A 20,650-nucleotide genomic window follows, 5' to 3' on the forward strand; every position below is an offset into this window, starting at 1 on the left:
GATTAACAATTTGTGATAGTTTCAGTTTCAGGTGCACAGCAAAGGGACTCAGCCAGACATATACGTTGTATCCATTCTTCCCCAAACTCCCCTCCCATCCCGGCTGCCACATAACATTGAGCAGAGTTCCCTGTGCTATACAGTAGGCCCTTGTTGGTTATCCATTTTAAATACAGTGGTGTGTACATGTTGATCCCAAACTCCCTAACTGTCCTTTCACCCCATGCTTCCCCCCGGTAACCATAAGTTCATTCTCTAAGTCTGTGAGTCTGTTTCTGTTTTGTAAATAAGTTCATTTGTATCATTTCTTTTCAGATTCTGCATATGAGGGATATCATACGATATTTCTCTTTCTCTGTCTGACCTACTTCACTCAGTATGACAATCACTAGGACCATCCATGTTGCTGCAAATGGCATTATTTCATTCTTTTTAATGGCTGAGTAATATTCCACTGTATACATGTACCACATCTTCTTTATCCATTCCTCTGTCGATGGACATTTAGGTTGCGTCCGTGTCTTGGCTATTGTAAACAGTGCTGCAATGAACACTGGGTGCATGTATCCCTTCGGACCATGTTTTTCTCTGGATATGTGCCCAGGAGTGGGCTTGCAGGGTCATATGGTAGCTGTATTTTTAGTTTTTTAAGGAACCTCCATACTGTTCTCCACAGCAGTGACACAGGCATTTCTGAAAGTCCTCAGGAGTTTTGTTCAGGTGTTTGGGGAAGTCCACTCATAGGGTCTTCTGCCAGGTCTGGGTTGGATGTCGGCCACACCTGTGGTGCCCTCTCCTTGGGCCACGCCTGGTCACCCCAAAGGTGCAGACCCTTGAGGCACCACAGGACTCAGTTCCTGGACTGGGTGGGGCTCGGATCTTCTCCTCCGGATGCCCTGTTCCCCTCTCCTCTATGAACACCACATCTCCTACCCTTCCAGGCTTCTGTACTCACCACTTGTTATTTTAACGGGGAAACCATGAAGCACAAAGAGAACTCCAGGTTCACAGAGCTGGTTGGTGACCACCAGGGCTGGGATCCATATGTCCTCATTCTCTGCTTTTTTCTTTTATAACTAATTAACACTTTCTCTGTGAAAAATGATAATCTGAAGGAACTGTTGGTTTAAAATGACCAAAAAAAAAAAAAAAAAAAGGCACTGTGCAAATACACCAGGGGTTTTAGTTTTGAGAGTCTAATTTGAGAACCCTGGGGGAGGGCAGTGGAATAATAGTGACGGGACTATTTGCACAAGGTCCCTAAGGAAAGAGAGCAGCTGAAGACAGCACCAACTTGTTCTGAAGACAGCTGTTGATGGTCGGAGGGAAAGGACAACTTTGAGTAACGTGGTCTCTGGCAGGGCCTATATTGGCGCTGAGAGTGTTGGGAAAAGCGGGAGATCAATGGGTGGAAAGGGTCACCTTAACAAGAGAAAATAGTGAATGTCACAAAGTTGCCCAGGCTCCCAGGGCTTTGTTGAATTAATTGGTTGGAACTTGGCGGGGGGAGGGGATCCACAGTACTCACGATTCCGAAAGCGGGGCCGAACCAGAAAAATGCCATTTTGGAGTTTCCCTGGTGGCGCAGTGGTTGAGAGTCCGCCTGCCGATGTGGGACACGGGTTCGTGCCCCGGTCCGGGAAGATCCCACATGCCGCGGAGCGGCTGGGCCCGTGAGCCATGGCCGCTGAGCCTGCGCGTCCGGGGCCTGTGCTCCGCAACGGGAGAGGCCACAACAGTGAGAGGCCCGCGTACCGCAAAAAAAAAAAAAAAAAAACCCAACCAAACAAAAATGCCATTTTGTGCTGTTATTGTAACCCTCTTGTACCCACTCTCTGGTGGACGTGACCGGGAGGAAGTAGAGGGTTACTCAAATGCACAGAGCGGAGAAATGGTTACAGAAGGTGAAGTCTCGGAGCTGCTGTGACCGGCAGAGGCCACAAAGGGGCAGTGTGCCTCCTCAGTCTGTCTCGATCTAAATGGGCAAAATCCCGCGGGAGTCGGAGGAAGAAAAGAAATGTAGTCACCACGAGAGGCCATTTACCCGCACTGGGCAGCCACTCCTGCGGCAGACTCCGGGGTCACCCCGCTCCCTGTTCTCACCCACCACGGCCTCCCCTCCTTCCCCTTCCAGAAATGCTCGGTGAGCAGCCACTGTGCATCAGGCACTTTTCTAGGCCCTGAAGGCACCCGCCGTTCTGGAATCTACGTTCCGGAGGGGAGGCGCAGAGTTCTCATCGCAGCTCCTCCCACCTGGCCACCACCTCTACCTGTGCCCAGAGCCCCAGACGCACCGGGCCCAGCGGCAGTTGCTGCAGTCGACCCAGGCCTGCCTTTGGAAGGCCGATGGCAGAGGGCCTTCAGCCTTTTGTCTCCCGCACCCCGGGTGTGGCTGGGATAACGGAATGGTGATCGGGTGACAGAAGCTGCGGGGGCGCCCAGTGACCACCAGGTGGCGCTTGGAGACCCCAAAGGAGCTGTGATCGCAGGGACCAAACAGTGTTTCTTTGGGGCCACAATACGTCACAGTGACAGGGCAAGCGCGGCATTGCTTTGGAACAAATCGCTTGTCCCGTACTTGCTCAGAAAATTCCCAAGAGTCCTCTAAATACAGAGATAAATATTCACCTGCAAGACGGGCCCATCGTGCGTCCCACCCAGGGTCAAGGCATGAGAAAGGAGGTGGTGTCTGCAGGGCAGGGCCCCTAGGCTGAAAACTGTTTCCCTCTGTCCTGTAGATTTCTGTACTGTAGTTTCTTCCTGCCTCCTTAACTGGATCCAGGAAATGGCTGTTGCCGGGGAGAGCTGGGCCTGGAGCCCTTGCTTCTTGTGAAAAGAGGGGTTGTGGAGAAGCGGGATTCCTGCCTGACGGATGACCGCCCTAGGTAGGTGTGTTAATTAGATGCTGGATTTACATACAAAAAGCCCTCCTACAGTTATGCAAAGCCTCTACCACTCCTGCTTTTTGGTGGAAAAAGCCCATCCATCCCGTGCCCACCATTTAAAATCCCCACGGGGCTGGTTTTGAGCAGAGAATTCAGGAGGCTGACGCCTGTCTGACATTTGCAGGCAAATTGCAACCTTCCGTGATTTTAAAATTCAGGTGTAGAATCAAGAAAGTAAATCTATCTTTAAATAGCCTACTCCTTAAAATGTGTTCTCTTTTGTCTCTTTTTTGGCTGCTACCCCTTTGGTACAGGGTATAATACAGCGGGGGGCGGCAAGGCTGGGATACTTCTCAGTCCACAGCACAGTAGGGACCAGAAAAGAATGTCAGTGTCTTCAAGGTAAGCATGCTGTCTGCCTCCGGGTCTCAGGCTGGGTGTGACCAGGGCACCTTTGTCTCTGGCAGTAGCTAAAATGAGGGTCCAAGGTAAGCGGGAGTTTTGTCTTGATTTGGAAGTTGGATCTGGTTATTCAAAACAATTCTGAATTCCTGGGTGTGGAGTTGGCTTTGGGACTCTGGGTCTCAATAACGCCTGCTTCTTGCTCCATGAGGGATATGGCCCTGGTGGGGAGAAGGGCAGACATCAGCCTCTCGGGCGGCCAGCTCGCCAGCTAATCTTCACGGCTGGCTTGGCGGCACTGGTTCCTCAGAGGTCTGGCTGAGAGCAGATCTGAAAGGACCTGGGCTAGGGCATGCGGCCGGGAGTGCCAGCCACACTGAAGGGCAGCTGCACATGGGTGGACCGTGATTCAGCCTTGAATCCCCCAAACCCAGACTCGCTTGTCATGCTTTGACCAGTATGTGTGACTCTCAGCAGTTATCTGCTGGTAGAAACTCACATTTCAATCGACCTCCTCCCTCCCCTCTCTCAAGCTTCTCTCAGCGTGCTGTCTTACAAGAACTTGTATGTGGCCCTGCTCTGCTCCCACGTCATGTCAGCACGTGGCGGCCTGGGCCGGGGATGAGAGACGCTGCTCTTCTTTCCGCTATTCCATGCAAAGATGTGGGTCAACTTTTTTCTCAATGCCCAGCCATGCGGTTGTGATCAGGCGGACATATTTAATAGACTGTCCTGGAGGCTCGTACAAGCAGAGGGCAGTGACATACAGAGTGTCCTGGTATCCACCTTCCAGACGCGGTGGTTCTTAGGGCCACCAGCCCATCCTCGGGGAGCAGAGTTCTATCGTCGTCATCTCTCCTCCAATGAGAGGGCCGTATACACCCTCCCTACAGCCTGGCCTTCCAGTGGGAGAGAGGGTGGGGACTGGAATTCACCTCTGGGACAGACTTTACTTTGTCTCCAGGCCCAGAGAGAAGAGGAAATGCCTTTTCACCGCAGCCCAAGGCTGAGATCCTTTCAGTTGCTGTGCGGGGATCTGCCTTTCCTAGGACATTTGACAGCACGGCTGTCCATCCAGTCCCACCTGTCAGGGTAGCCCTGCCTTCCTGCCCTGCAGGATGGGAGCGCACTCGGTGGGGATCCGACGTGGAGGATGTCGAAGGGGAGTCCCTCTGGCTCCCCTCAGCACCAGGTGAAGCTCCTGTCTGGCTAGAACATCTACATTCAGCTTCCGGGCGGCTGCACAAGTCCCCTCGGGGATGATGTGTGGACTTTGCTGGACTCGAGGTAGTTTTCTCAGAAAGAGGCAAATCTGCCTGGGGTGGGGGGGTTAAGTGCTGACTCGTCGTTTCGGACAGAAGCTGCCTGGAGCCTTGGAGCACAGCTTTCCCAGAGCAGGTCCTAGCTAGAGCACCACAGGGTTTCTGCGCTCCGTCTGGACCCTGTCGCCCACACCCGCTATTTCAAAGTTCTCAAGTCCCCTCAAACCTCCTGCTCGACCACCTGCCCCCCTTCTCGGCAGCTGTCCTAATTTGGGGAGAAAATAGATCCAGCAGTCCCCTACCCCCCGGCTTCCATCAACATTCCACAGGTAGGCGTGGTGGCTCCCAGCTTCTCCTTTTCTCCTGTCCCCCTGGAGAAGGCTGGCTGCCGCGCCAAACCAGCTCGCCTGTGTTCAGACAGGTGGCCGTGGAAAGCAGCCTCTGACAACTCTGGTTCTGTCTCGCTTGCCCTCTCCTGCTTCTCCACTTGCTCGCTCTTCTGGAAGCCGGCTGCCATGTCGGTCGGGAGCTGGCCCGTGCAAAGGCCCATGAAGCAAGGAACTGAGGGGGGCCTTGGGACAACAGCCAACAGGGGACTGCCGTCCTCAGTCCAGCGGCCTGTGAAGCACCGAATCCTGCCGAGAACCAGTGAGTGAGCCTGGCGGTGAAGCCTCCCTCAGTCCAGCCTTTGGGTGAGACCGTAGTCCTGGCCGACACCTTGACTGCAACCTCGTGAGAGACCCTAAGCCAGAGGACCCAGCTAAACCTGGCTAGATCCCCAACTCACAGGAACTGTGAAATAACAAATGTTTATTACTTTGCTAAATTTGGGGGGGTAATTTATTACGCAGCTATAGAGAAGGACTACAGGGGCTCTCAGACTCGTCAATTTCTTAGCTCTGAAAAATTTGAAAAAAATTTGGGCATCCACGTAAGGTTGCCACCTTCTTAGTTTACAGAGTAAGTCTTGAAAAATGACAACCAATTTTTACTCCCATTGTTTTTATAAAAGAAAGATCATTTTACAATAGGTGATAGAGCATTTGACTAGTTGGTCTAAATTTGAATTACTCGAAGGTCGTTTTATTCTGCAAGGTCATCCCAACCAACATTGTTAATTCATTAAAAGCTACATTGTCCCTTAAAAAAAAAACAACAAGGATCATTTTTAATTTTTATTACAGTGTTATTTACATACAATAAAGTCCATCCATTTAAAATTTGAGGAATTCTTATAATCCTAAACTCACTTCCATAATCCAGATATGGAATGGCTTCCTTGTCCTAAAAGGTTTCCTATGCTCCTTTGCAGCCAATCCCCTCCGAATATGGGCCCCATGCAACCTTTGATCTGCTTAAGAGGAAGGACATTTTAATATAACAAAACTTAGTCCGGAGCCCGTGCTCCGCAATGGGAGAGGCCACAACAGTGAGAGGCCCATGTACCGGAAAAAAAAAAAAAAATTAGGAAGGATGTAATCTCAAAATAAAAGGCAACCAATAAACTGAGTGCATTTAAATGTATAAACCAAACTTTATTTTTACATGGCCTTATGAACTTGTAGACTGAAGGCTTTTCAGCACCACTGTTCTGGCTCCCATCGGTATTAGATAAGCTAGGCTGCTTTAAGAAAGAGTCCTGAATACAGTGGTTTAAATAAGATGGAAGAGTTTTCACTCCTCACATCCTGTTCCAAAGGTAGGTGGGCAGTTAGGGCAGGTAGAGGGCTCCACTCTCCAAGGTCATCTGGGAACCCAGGCCAGTGAGCCGATCTGCCAACCTCTGTAAGTGACATCCTTCTCCAGGTCCAAAGCAGCTGCTGCAATCTCCTAGCCATCAGGGAAGGAGAGAGTGTGTCCACAGCAAGCATCTTGAAGGAAATAACCCAGACATTTAACACCTAACTTTTGCTGATGTAGCACTGGCCCAAATTAGTCAGACGACCAAACCTATGGGAGGATGGGAGGCAGGGAAGTACAGGCAGTGCTGGGTGACCCAGTGCCCAGTTAACAGCTGGAGGATTCTACTACTGGCCAAAAGGAGACAGTTAGCATTATGCCCTCTCTTCCAAATTGTCAGTCTCTGCCTCTCTTCTGGTTCCGACTGTCAGCCTTTCTCGTGCTTCTCATCTGTAAAAATACCTCCTTGGGCCGCACGTGCTGTGCTCTCCTTGTTAGCACCACAGCTCCCCCCATTTCCTCACACTCTCTTTCTCCTCCTGATTCCTATCCACTCCTCAACCCAGGCAATGTGACTCTCCCCAACAGGTCTCTAAGACTCGTTTTTGTTGAATCCATGCTTTCCAGTGCTTTTCTTACTGGATGTTTCTTCAGCTTCTAACGTGTCGACCTTCTGTCCTGAATGCTCTCTTTGCTTCATTCATCTGATACCATAACCTCATGTTTTCTACATTCATTTAGTCACTCTCAGTTAGTCCCTGCTCTGAATGATTCCCCTGCTGCCTTCTGTCACCTCTCAGCGTTTCCCAGGACACTACTCTCTTTTATTCTTTTCTCTATACACTCATCTGAGCAGATCTGCTCCTATGATAAGTCAGCTAAGATTGTGCTTGGCTGTATGTAACAGAAACCCAGCAAATGGTGGCCGATATAAGCAAGAGGCTTATCTTTCTCATGTAACAGGGAGTTTGGGGGCAGGCTGTCGGTCCAGGGCTGTCTGTGCTCCTTTTGTAGATCTGCTTTGCCAGCCTTAGTGTGTGGCTTTTTTCCCTATGGTGCAAGATGGCTGCCACATCTTCTGGCAGCACAACTACATTCCAGGCAGGAGGAAGGAGGACGGAATAGGGCAAAAGGCAAAAGGAGGATGCTAAGTCTGTCACATTTCATGAAAGCTAACTCGGGAGTCTCCAGAGCGCTCCAATTTCAGAACCGGATCCCATGGCCTCTTGTAACCAGGAGAGTGTCATGGGAAGTGAATGATCTAGCTGTATACAACGCAGATGTGAACAAAGCTGGGAGTATTAAGAATGAAGGAGAAGATGGATACTGGATGGGAAAGGAGCAGCGGGTGCCACCCATGACTTCAGCGCGTATCTGCTGACAATTCAGAAAACTGTATCTTCTATACAAATGGCCAATAAGCACATGGGACAATGCTAAACATCACTAATGATCAGGGAAATGCAAATCTAAACCACAACGAGATACTACCTCACACACATTAGAATGGTTACCATGAAAAACAAAGAAACAACGGAAAGCAAGTGTTGGTGAGGTTGTGAAGAAATTGGAAACCTTGTGCATTGCTGGTAGGAATGCAAAATGGTGCCTCGCTTGTGGAAAACAGTATGGCAGTTCCTAAAAAAGTTAAACATGGTATTACCATATGATCCAGCAATTCCATCTAGGTATACAACCAAAGGAATTGAAAACAGGCACTCAGATAGATATTTGTACACCCACGCCCATAGCACCATTATTCACAATAGCCAAAAAGGTGGAAGTAACCCAAATGTCCATTGACAGATGACAGATGAATGGATAAAAAAATGTGGTATAGATGTGCAATGGCATGGTAGTATATCTTAAAAAGGAATGAAGTTCTGATCATGCTACAACATGAATAAACCTTGAAGACATTATTCTAAGTGAAATGAGCTGGACACGAAAGGACAAATATTTTTATGATTCCATTTACATGAGGATCTCAGAATAGGCAAATTCATACCGACAGAAAGGAGAATTGAGGTTACCAGGGGCTGGGGGGGAGGGAAGAGGGGGGAGTTATTGCTTAATAGGTACAGCATTTCAGTTTTGCAAGATGAAAAGAATCTTGGAGATAGATGATGGGGGTGGTTAGACAATAATGTGGTGAACGTATACATAATGCTACTGACCGTCCACTTAAAAATGGTTAAAAGGGTAAATTTTATGTTATGTATATCTTACCACCATAAAAAAATCCTTATCTTCAGTTTTGAGCTCCTTTGAAAAGACCCGTTTATTTAGGCGCTAGACATTTTCATTTGGGTACCTCACCTCCAATTTTTTTTTTTTTTTTTTTTTTTTTTGCGGTACGTGGGCCTCTCCTGCTGTGGAGCACAGGCTCCGGACGCGCAGGCTCAGCGGCCATGGCTCACGGGCCCAGCCACTCCGCGGCATGTGGGATCTTCCTGGACCGGTGCACGAACCCGTTTCCCCAGCATTGGCAGGCGGACTCTCAACCACTGCGCCACCAGGGAAGCCCACCTCACCTCCAACATTTTATGCTCAGAACTGAACTCATGAAGTCCCACATGGGGCTCTCAGCCCTTTGAAATCACATACGCTAGCTCAGCCACTGGCCCGCAGAGCTTCACACGGCACCAGGACAGGAATGTCTGGAGAGGTTCCAGCCTCAGCCACGGGCCCATGGGAACCAACCTCCTTGGTAACGCTTGGCTCCTTGGGGCCAACCCAGGTTACCTCCCTTCCAACAAACAAGCAATTCCTTCCTCTTTTCCTGCTGGCGAGTTCCTCCTTGGAGTTCTTGGTGTCTTTTCCTGATAGGATCTTCAGAGAAGACCATCCAGTCCACGCTGCCAGGTTTAGGACAAGTGTCTCAGCTCTCCTTTGACACACAGTGCTGCCTCTTTCCAGAATGCTGCCTATCATGGGCTGTCAGAGAGGTGAACCCCTTGTCCAGTCTCCCAGAGGTCTGGCACACCCTTTCCACAGGGCTGGGGCTGACCTCTGACATGATGGGTCAGCCAGCTTCTGTCCTGGTCAGCTCTTATGCCCAGACCTGCGGTTAAATACGTTGACTGTGACCCCAGCCTAAAGCCGCGGGGACTACTTTGCAAACGGGAGGCCCACTGACTCCTGTGAGAAGAAAGATTTTCCCCAAGGGGACTTGCGGTGTCTGTCAACATATGAGAGAGTCCGGCATAATGTTAAGGACTTCTGCTTCGCCCGGAATTTCTACACACACACATGAAAGTAATTCTCAAGTTGAATGATCTGAAAACCATTTGGGGGAAATGGTAATTAAGAGTGACAATGGGGGCACATTTATATTCGGGGGGCATTTCTGGCTGTATCAGGCATGGGTGTCAGCTCAGGTACAGATATGGTCTTGTTTTTAATTCCTGGAAGCCTAACTGGAGAGTGTATTTGTTATCTATTGCTGTGTAACAAATAACCCCAAACTTAAGGACTCAAAACAATATTTATTATCTCCCAGTTTCTGTGGCTCAGGAAAGGCTTGCCTGGGTCCTCCGGCTCCTAAGCGGCCATTAGGGTTTCAGCCGGGGCCACTGTCATTCTAGGCTCCCCTCCCCCCACCACGGCAGGATCCTCTCCCAAGTCAGTGTTGTTAGCAGGATTCAGCTGGTTGATGGCCATTGCCCAGAGGCCACCCTCAGTTCCTGGCCATATGGTTCTCTCTGTGGGGTGCAGCTCACAACATGGTAGCTGATTCATCAGGGTGAGCAAGCTAGACAAGCCAGAGAGACAGAAAGAGTGAGCTAGACGGAAGTCACAGTCTCAGATCTAATTTGGAAATGACAGCCCATCCCTTTTGACTCTATTCTCCTAATTAGGAGTCTGTCACTAGGTCCAGCCCACATTCAAGGGGAGGAGGCTACAGGAGCATTGGGGGGCAGGGGGTCATTGGGAGACATTTTGGAAGCTGCCCACTACAGAGTTCTCTTTCCTCTGAGCGTATGTTATCTTGCAGGGAACTTCGACCGTCAGTTGAATCAGTCAAAGGCTAGGAGGTGGATAAATAAACTGACAAATCTCTGAGCAGCTCTCCACGCCTTTGCAGCTGTCTTTTCCACTCGGGTTGATTTCAGTGTTTTTAAGCAAAGATGACGAGATTGCAGACAGGGTGGTGGAAGGCCCAGGCTTCCTCCCTGGTCTTTTAGGAAGGAGAGAGCGCTGGTTCTCAAGGCTGCTTCTCCTCTCCTTGTCTGACTAACTCTCTGTGGTTTGGCTTTGCTCTGCAGTTTTGTTTACACGGCTGGGCAAGGAGGATGACTTAACCCACCCAGACTGAAATCAGGGCTGATTTCAAAGTGAACCATCAGTCAACATAAGGCACAACCAACATAACGAGCAGAAATCCATGTCTTTGCTACAGAGGCACCAGGACGACGAATCATATTCTGTGCCTTTGCGTGTGCTGTTCCCCATCTGCAATGCCCTCCTCACCTCGCCTATCCATCCTGCCAGGTGCCCCTCCATGAACCTACCCCAGGATTTCTGTCCACACAGCTCTTTCTCTTTCTTCACTTAAGTTTAAGAGCAGCTAATGTCTGTGCCACCCAGCTGAGCTTATGGGTACATCCTGCCTCATGGGGTTCTTTATTTCCTGCATGTGGGCTTTATGCCCTGGCTCCAACGAGATGTAACCTTCTTCTCCAGGGCAAGAACTGTTGTCCAGTTCTTTCACACCCGCCGTGGTACCCAGCCCAGGGTAGAGCTCGTTGATACTTGAGGTCAGAAGCCTGGTCAGATCTTATATTTGGAGGCTCCCAAGCTCCTTGAACAGTGCCTGTCCATGCATGGCAAGACTTCGCTCAATAAATGTAAATTTTATGTTGGTGTCTATGGCATTTGCACAGATGGAGTTTGGAAGGGGATGGAGAGGACCGCAGTGGTGGTGTGGGCGGAACCTGCTGTCACTCAATCCCCGCTCTGCTCACTTCACACTTATGACCTTGTCCATCGCACTCAGGGCCTCTCGTCAGACCTGCTCCCCTTGGGCGGTGGGGTGTGCTGCCTGCGTGGTGGTGCCCAGTCTTGAGAAATCTCTCCAGCTAGGCAAAGGGTATCTGGATCTTTACTTCTGGGCAAGAAACCTTCTCCTCCCCAGCATTCCCTTCTTTTGGAAAGAACAATTGTTTTTCTGCTTTGAAGGAAGCCCAAGGAAACTGTGCGCGGGAACCGCAGGGAGGAGTTTGGTCATTGTTCAACGGTCGCCCTTCGACGGCGCAGCTCAGGTGCTGACCAGGATCCTGGGCGGGGGTGGAGCTGACAGAGGGATTGGCCCCCCGCAAGGCTCATGCTGTGGATTCCCTCCTCAGCTCTGCAGCTCTAACTCAAAAGACAAGGCTGAACGTGTCCTGGTGCCTTGATTTGCCCCTCAAAACAGGAGGCGGTGTGGTCTTTCTGGTGGAGCCTTGTGTCTCCTGTGAGCACTGGGGATCCTGTGACTGCAGATGAGTCTGGGGGCTGGGCTGGGCTGAGGGACAGTATTCCTCACCTTCTTCTTCAACCAGCACTTATAACCAGCGTCTACATCTGCTGTGCCCCACGCTTTGGGGTGGTGGACAGTGAAAATGCAAGGTCAGATACGGCAGGTCCTCGCCCTGGAGGAGCCCTTGCAGCCTAAGGGGAAGAAAAGGGGACATCAGAGGTTTGCATCCGCCTGGGTGCTGAGAACCTTGAGGAGGGGCTGTCTCTGGCAGGAGGCATCGGGGAAAGTGAGAAGAGCCCATGCTTAAGCTGAGTTTTGACAAACAGGAACCAGTTACTTGGGGAAGACGATTTTCAGTAGAGGAGGCGTAATGTGTGAGACGGACCAGCGGGACGGAACTTCACAGTGTGTCGAGGGATGCGTGGTGAGTTTGGCCTGCCTATAGTATGAGGGTTTCGAGCAGGAGTGAAGCAATCAGCCTTGGATTTTATAATGATCACTGTGCCTGGTGAGGAGGGAGGGCTGGAGGGGCCGGGATAGCAGCGGGTAGGCAGGCGGAGGCTCTGTAGTTGTCCCCATCCCCGTGAGGGAATCTGGAGAGGAGGCGACTGCAGAGGAGACATGGGGGAAATTGGCCAGAGTTCCTGCTGGTGGTTATGTGTGTACACGTGTGTATGCGAGTGTGTGCGAGTACACACATGCATGTGTGTATGTGCGTGAGAGCATGTGCCTGCATAGGTGCATGCATGTGGATGTGTACATGCATGTAGAGATACATGTTTGTGCAGGTGTGTGGGGACTGGTGGAGGCATGATAGAGAGAGCCGGGGAACCCACATTTGATGAATTTGGTATTATAGTCTTCATTTTCCATTTGAGTAAACTAAGACTCCGTACATTAAATGATGTCCTTTCTTCATTCAATGAACATTGAACGCTCCATTTGGAGGGCATATTTCACATATTTTGCCACTTTTAATCCTTAAAGAAACATTATAAAGGAGTTACTGTTATCTCCCCATTTTATAGATGAAGAAACAGGCTCAGAGAGAGAAAAATCCAGATGAGATCGACCTGCGTGTCATGGATTCTACATGGAGTCCGTGGGAAACGTCAGCTGGGACTTTTCCAGACTGGTGGGATTCTCATTTTGAATACCCCAATTCTCTCCTCATCCCTTTTTTTTTTTTTCACATAAAGGATGATATGAGTGCTTTTCAGAGCCCTCCAAGGATAGGCAAGAAAGACTGAGGGGACCAGTAAAGATTTCTTAAAACAATACGAAATATATATGCATACAATCCTCCTTAAGGCAACTTCCTCTAAGAAAAAGTCCAAAGCAGTGAATGGGCGGTAGGGGGAGGTCTACAGGGTTGCTGTTTGCTGCCGAGTTTCCTTCCTTCTGTTTTAATATCAAGCCTGAAAGTCTGACACATGTTAATACGATGTTCCCTGGAAAGAAGAATGGTTGTGATATATGCTGTAAACCAGCACTTCCAAATTTTACTGTGTATGGGGACCACCTGGGGATCTCGTTAAAACACAGATTCTGATTCAGTGGGTCTGGGTGGGGCCTGACATTCTGTGTTTGTCCTGTGCTCCCAGGGATGTCCGTATGGCCACATGGCAGGATTTGCACCACCCTTTGAGGAGAAAGACTGAAAAGCAAACAGAGTCAGGGGTACCTGTGGTTAACGAAGAGGGGAGCATGGCCAGGAGCCTGAGGGAGAAGAGAATGAGTTTTGCTTTGAATGTGTTGTGTTTGAGGCACAGATGCTTCCTGGGGGAAATTGTGTGGTGATGACTAGTGGGGGTCAGAGTTCAATGCAAGTCAGCAAGAGGTCAGTAAGAGGTCAGAGTTGAGGACTCAGATCTCCATCATCTTGGGGGTTGTCGTGGACACCTTGGGGGAAACAAAGTTGCTAAAGGAGGGAGAGACAGAGTTTGGGAAGAGCAAAAGTAATCGGGCATAGGGTCTAATACGAGACGTTTAAGAAGAGAAGAAGGGAGACCAGTGATGACCCCGACAAGTGTGGTCAAAATGTTAGGAGAACAGCCAGCAGGGTTGGGTGACAGAAACCGGGCGAGAAGAAAGTCAGGAGGAGAAGGGGCAGAGCTGGGTCCTCTGTCCCCCCAGCCCACTCCCATTCGTCTCCTGGGAGGAGACGGTCGCCCTGCAGCAACAGTTCTGTTGCTTTCTGGACTCTGGTTGGGTTCAACCAATGGGGTGCACTGGGGGGGGTGAGGGGAGGAGGCAGGTGAGCGGTGTGTGTTCCCTCGCCCTTACCCTCCACCGCAGGCCCGCGGTCCCGCAGCTCCCACTGGTTCTGGTAGCTCTTCTGTTGCTGGCCCCAGCATTCTGCACCGTTCCTTGTGAATTTACAGCGGTGTAGGGTGGTTTGGCAAAAGCCCCTAAGCTGGTGCGCGCCATTTGCGTTCCGTTTGAACCACGACCAATAGAGAGGGGATGGGCGACAGCGCTGGATGTTCTATGAGGGAGACTGGGACCAGGATGTAACATTTCACAGTTGAGAGCTCTCCTTGTTTCCCCGGAGCCATTTCCCAAAGATGCTGGGGAGGGTGAGTCGAGGATGGAATGAAACTGGATGAAGTATAGAGTACAGCAATTCCCCTACCTACGAACCTTCACGTTGCAAACTTTCAAAGATGCCAACGTGCCTTTGCATGTCCAGTCATGTAAGTTAGTTCACGTGTCTGGCGTACATCGTCAGGTGCGTGTATCCTCTACAAGTGGTTGTGCTTTTGTGTACTTTACTGTACAGTATAGAGTACAGTAGTACAGTGTCTTTATTTCAAGCCCAGGCTGTTTGGAAGCAAGTGTAGAAGCAGCGGTGAGGTAGCTGGTACTGCTAAGAAACGCCAAGCGATCATGATGGAAACAAAAGTGGGGGAAGAAGAAGTAACTGAAGACCCAAAGAGATTTATGATGCAGGAAATGGCGAGGGGATTTTCTTTATGTGAGGTGGCACTATTAGGGCACTGTTAGGCACTGTGAGTTTTTGAGGCACAGGACCTGAACGTAGAACGGTACATGAAGGTTGCAGCAGCCGTTCAGAATGCAATCCAGTGCTACCGTGTCATCTCTGACAAGAAGAAAAGAGCTACTACCCAGACATCACTGGATCGTTTATTCAAGGGAGTAGATAGAACTGAATCCAGCAAGGAACCAGAACCTGTGCCATCCACGTCAGGCGTGAGTGAAACTGCATCTTGCCCTCATCTTCTATGGCTGACGATCCTTCAGCTCTACCATCTCCCCCCTCCTCTCCCTCCTCCAGTCAGTAACTCTTCTTGCCTCTTCACTGATGCCAGCCCCTGGATGCCAGCTGTTGTCCTGTACTACTGTACTTTTCAGGGTACTGTACTGTAAGATTAAAAATGTTTTCTTTATTTTTTGTGTTTGTTTTTTATGTATTATTTGTGTGAAAAGTATTATAAACCTATTACGGTGTTCGTTGGGTACCTAGGCTAACGTCACTGGACTTAACGAAAGGGCTCTCGGAACCAAACTTGTTTGTATGTAGGGGACTCCTTCGAGAAGCTTGGCTTTGAAGAGAGTGAGGGAAGCAGGGCAGTAGCTGGAGGAAGGGCTGGGGTTGAGGAAGGTGATTTTAGGGCTGGAGAACCTGGAGCACATTTACAGGCAAATAGGCAGGTGCTGTCAGACAAGGAGAGATTGAAAATGCAAAAGAGCGAATAAATGATGCATGGAGGGATCGCAGCAGTCCGAGGCCTCAGGATCCACAGGACATCGAAGACTCAGCTTCATAAAGGAGGAGACATGTTTCCTTTGTAACGGATAAGGAAGAAGGGATGGGTGGGTGATGAAACGGGGAGTTTGTGGAGTGAGGGGACATTGACACACCTCCCCTTGGAGGCTTTGATCTTCTTCCTGACAGAGGAGGTTGGTCTCTACCTGAAAATGAAGGGGCGGGGGGTGGGGAGAGAAGTTTAGAAAAAGCTGCTGTAAGGAGGGAAACCAGAAACATCTGGAGAACAATGAAAGGAGGGGCAGCAGCCAGGAGGCCTTTTCCACATTCTGTGCTCACCACGTGGGCCACGCTTAGTGCACCGGTCCGTTCTCTCTCCCCTCACAGTGGCTTCTGCGGCAGCATTCAACACTAAATGCACTGTCATTGTGGGGTCTCTGGCCTTTGTGGGGTAATTACTCGTCTTTCGGGATTTCTCCCCGCTCCCTCCTCTGATCCAGCATGGTGTCCTCATCAGGTCTGCTTGCCGGCTGTGGCTCTCAGGATGAGGGTGCACCACCCGCTTCTCAGCTCTGTGGACGTCCGTCTACATCTCGCATTTGGCTCAGCTCGCCGTGGCACAAATCCTGCCTGGTCTGGAATTACAGAGCCAGTGCCTACCTCTCTCTTACCCCCTTTAGAAAGGGAGAATCTGATTGGCTCAGCCCGACTAATGGGTTGGTTTCTCCTGGGCCCGGTCTCCACCGGTGTTTCAGGTAGCTCTGGCAAGGACAAGGGGGCCACATTGTACAAATATGGGCCTATAGACTCACCCTTCACAAAAATTGTGGTTGGTGTTCAAGCAACTTTATATAAGATGCTCTTAATGAGATTAACACCCTCGAAAGAGTTTTGTGCGTTGGGCTTTGGATTGATGCGAATGGAAATTGTTTCAGGAAAATTCCTTTGGTTACTTTTCTGGGACGATGAAAGCTTCCTAAGGGATAACAGGGAATTAACTAATTGCTCCCCAAAGATACTTCGCCATGAGGTGGAGAAAAAGAGTGAGATTTCTCATCATTATGATTATTTTTATGACCCCAACAGGCAGATCTGACTGGTGGAGACATCTATTCAGAGGCTGAGGTGGTAAAAATAGAACCTGGGCGTGTTCATCACCAACGCCTGCCCAGAGCTACTGTACCTTAGGCAGAGAAAGCCTCAAAGCCCAGAGAAGAGGCTCCGGCCTCTTCCTAAAGCACAGTGGTGAGGTCTGGAAAGAGCTCGGGATTCGGAGTTGGAGTATCTTGTTGGAATCCTCACTCCGCTCCGTATCATTTCAGGCAAATCTGTATCTCGCTGAGATTATAATTTTCAAGAGACAACATCCCTGGATGGATAAGACATTGGGATCAATTCACACTAAGGTGTGGCTGACGCGTTACTCAAACTTTTCCCTGGAGCCAGTTCTGACTCTGAGAAGGGCACTAAGCTCTGAAGAACAGAAGCAGAGGAAATGCCACAGAAAGAAGATGTCAGTAAGTCTAAAGGCCAGATATTCTATTAGGGAGATTTCTACCTGCTTAGCATTGAGTTGATTATTCTCAAGCCTGGCTACATAGGCGTGGTGCCCAGTGGCGCACCTCAGTGAAGAAAGCCATCACTTGGAATGTTTGTAAAGGGTTTGTCTCTGTCACGGGCTTGAAAATCTGGGCTCTGTTTTCCATGAGATACTTGCCGACCTTTCCCCTCGACTGCCCACACCAATCCTGAACACTGTCAGTGCTCAGCTGTGACCCTTCAGCCTGCTGACCCATGAAGGTATGTGTTCCCTCCATAAATGGCCAGGTTCCCTGACTTATTGTTATTTTTCTTTTTTGAAAAAAACTAATTTATTAACTTTATTTTTGGCTGCGTTGGGTCTTTTTAAATATAATTTTATTTTATTTTATTTATTTTTGGCTGCGTTGGGTCTTCGTTGCTGCACGCGGGCTTTCTCTAGTTGCGGCGAGCAGGGGCTGCTCTTCGCTGCAGTGCGCGGGCTTCTCATTGCGGTGGCTTCTCTTGTGGAGCACGGGCTCTAGGCACGTGGGCACGCAGGCTCTAGCGCGCAGGCTCGGTAGTTGTGGCACACGGGCTTAGTGGCTCCGCGGCATGTGGGATCTTCCCGGACCAGGACTCCAACCCGTGTCCCCTGCATTGGCAGGCGGATTCTTAACCACTGTGCCACAAGGGAAGTCCCGCTATTTTTCTTTAAAAAATAAAAACAAAAACCCGGGAAGCCTCCTTTCCCAAGCAACAACAACAAAGAGACCCCACTGGGTCTGTTTCTCAAGGAGACGATCCTTCATCAAGTCTCACTGCCACATGTATTTCTTTTGTAAAAGATTCCTGACTTCATGTCTCCCCAAGGACTCTGTCAGGGTGATCTCACCTTCTGAAATTGGCAGGGAATAAGCCTTCTGATTTCATTCTAGTTCAAGGACAGAAAGGTGGTTGTTAAGCAGAAATTGTCCAGTCAGTAATCAGACAAGCCCAGTCACTTCTTCTCAAAAAGATTCTGACCAAATGCTAGAGGCACTTTCTGCAGGCAAGATTGACCTTGAACACACGGACTCCTGTAAGAGCCAGAAGTCCTGTTTCTTTTAAGCCCTGGTTGCTTTCGAGGGCCTCTGTAAAGGAAAAGGAGACCTGGGAGGAGTGGACAAATGTGGAATCTTTCCTATTACAAGCACATAGAAATGCGGGATAAAATGAAAAGCAAATTAGTCCAGTTGCTGGAACTGAAGAGGTAATGGAGAAACAGCCGGAAGCGGTGAGTGGTGCCCTAGCTAGCGAGGGGTGTGAGTGTATCTGTCTGTGTTCTTATTAGACTGGAGTGGGGCCCATGCAGAGATGAGAGTGAAGGCCTTGGGCCAGTGCCAGCCAGAGGCCTACACAAGGAAGAAAAAGGTGGGGGGCTTGCAGGGCTGAACTCTCCAAGAAAGGAGGACTAGGAAAAAAAATCCAGTCGTTGATTAAGGAAGATGCCAAGAAAGTTTGCTTCTGCCTGGATTCTGGGTGAAAAAAATTAAAGCCTTCTGTGAAAAAGTGAAATCCCAAGCTTCCGCTTTGAGAGGTTCTGGAGACAGTGTACGCTGTCTATGAATTGGGGACATCCTAGATTTAAAAATGCATGTAAAGAGTGGTCCTGGTTATGTTACTGTTAGGACACATGCGGACACAGATGAAAAGTCACTCTGGTCCCAGGAGTTTTCCATTGAAAACTCAAGCTGAGTTAAAGATGATCTTTCAGCAAAAATTTGCAAAATACCTTATGGAAAGATCTACCATGAACAAGAATTTGCAGATGCAGCAAGCAGGAGTGTCAGCAATCCCCACCTTGAGATCACAGAAAAGCAGTCTGAAAGAGACCATAACTATAGGGATGTTGACATGATTAAAGACATAAAAAGAAAAAATAGAAGCCACAGTGAAAGAATAACCATTATGAAAAAGAGTGGGAGTAATACTGATAATACAATCTATTTGTGCTCGTGTTCAGGTTTAAAAATAAGTAGACTTAAACTGAGGAAGATGGGTTGCCGCCAACCAACCAACCAACCACCCAACCAACAAACAAAATAACAAAAGCCAAAAACATCTCCTCCATTTCCCCCCCAAAACCCAAAGTACAAAAAAAGCCTCCGAAAGCCATATCTTGGAAAGAGAAAATGGGAGGCCCTCGTTTTGTCCTTGCGTATTTCAACCCACTGAAGCTTAGCATGGTTTATACGCTCTTGTAGACTGTACCAGTCAGCACTAGGTTTATCATCAGGATAAGAATGCAGACACTAAACTTGGTTGCCTACGACACCAAAATAATCTTTCTATTACAGTATGATCATGGAAAGAAATGGAAATAATTTTTCTATTACAGTATGATCATGGAAAGACGTGGAAATACTGGGCCAGTAAAGTTCCTGTGAGCAGCCCCATATGATCACACAGTGGAAGAGAATGAATAGGGAATCTGAGTGGAGTCATGAGATGGGCAAAGGAAGTTTAAAAAAATCGTATAATTGTACAATTCAAGCATATGTGCTCGAGAACTTGGGCACGGGACAAGGTTTCATAGTTTCATAGTTTTTTTAAATGTTTCACAATTTAAAAAAAACTTAAAATTTAACCAACAATAAAAGGCGTGGGCATGTGTGTGGGGAGGGAAGAAGGACCCATATGGCTGCAAGAGGCTTGCAGCAAAGGGACAAGGTGTGTTCACGTCTCTGTGGCCAAAAGTCTCAGGAAGTTCTGGGCCTCAGGGCCAGTAGTCTGGGCAGCCAACTGCCATGTGTTGATGTGGCCTCACTGCTGTCCCTTCACTCTGGGCTGGTATTGTCACCGATTTTATTCTTCTCCATTAGATCACAGGCCGCTTTCATCACCCTCTTCAGCAACCTGCACTGGGCAGGGCAGCCCAGCTACAGGAAGTTACTGCTAGCTATTTACTTAACATTCTTTCCCAGGATCCCATGGGGCCTCTGGCCCTGGAATTCTTTTCCCCCCCAGCTTTATTGAGATATAATTTGTCTACCACATTGCGTAAATTTAAGGTGCAAAATGTGCCGCGTGATTACCACCATAGAGTTAATTAACATCTCCATTGCTTAACGTAATTATCATTTCTTTTTCTGTGGTCAGAACATGAAGATCTACTCTCAGAAACTTTCAAGTACACAATGCAGTATTGTTAACTATAGTCACCATGCTGTACATTAGATCCCCAGAACTAACTTATCTTATAACTGGAGGTTTGTACCCTTTCACTGACATTTCCCCATTTCCCCCACCCTCCCACCCTGGCACTACCATTCTACTCTCTCTTCCTATGAGTTCAGTTTTTTTAAGATTCCACATAAAGTGATATCATGCAGGATTTGTCTTTCTCTGTCTGACTCATTCTACCTAGCATAATCTGTCGAGGTCCATCTATGTTGTTGCAAGTGGTGGGATTTCCTTCTTTCTTAAATAATATTCCATATATATATGTACCACATCTTCTTTATCTATTTGTTTGTAGATGGACCCTCAGGTTGCTTCCATATCTTGTTATTGTGACTAATGCTGTCATGAACATGGGAGTGCCGATATCTCTTTGAAATTTTGATTTCATTTCCTTTGGATATATGCCCAGAAGTGGGATTGCTGGATCATATGGTAGTTCTATTTTTAATTTTTTGAGGAACCTTCATACTCCTTCATGTCCATAATG

The 20,650-nt window shown here is 48.8% G+C and overlaps 1 pseudogene; it reads left to right on the forward strand.

Moving 5' to 3' along the window:
* Nucleotides 1–5,064: 5,064 nt before the first annotated feature.
* The window catches only part of LOC115864179 (Golgi reassembly-stacking protein 2 pseudogene), a 48,461-nt pseudogene continuing 32,875 nt past the window's right edge, over nucleotides 5,065–20,650 (forward strand).

This window comes from Globicephala melas, chromosome 12 (assembly GCF_963455315.2).
Source record: "Globicephala melas chromosome 12, mGloMel1.2, whole genome shotgun sequence".
NCBI classification, from domain to species: Eukaryota; Metazoa; Chordata; class Mammalia; order Artiodactyla; family Delphinidae; genus Globicephala; species Globicephala melas.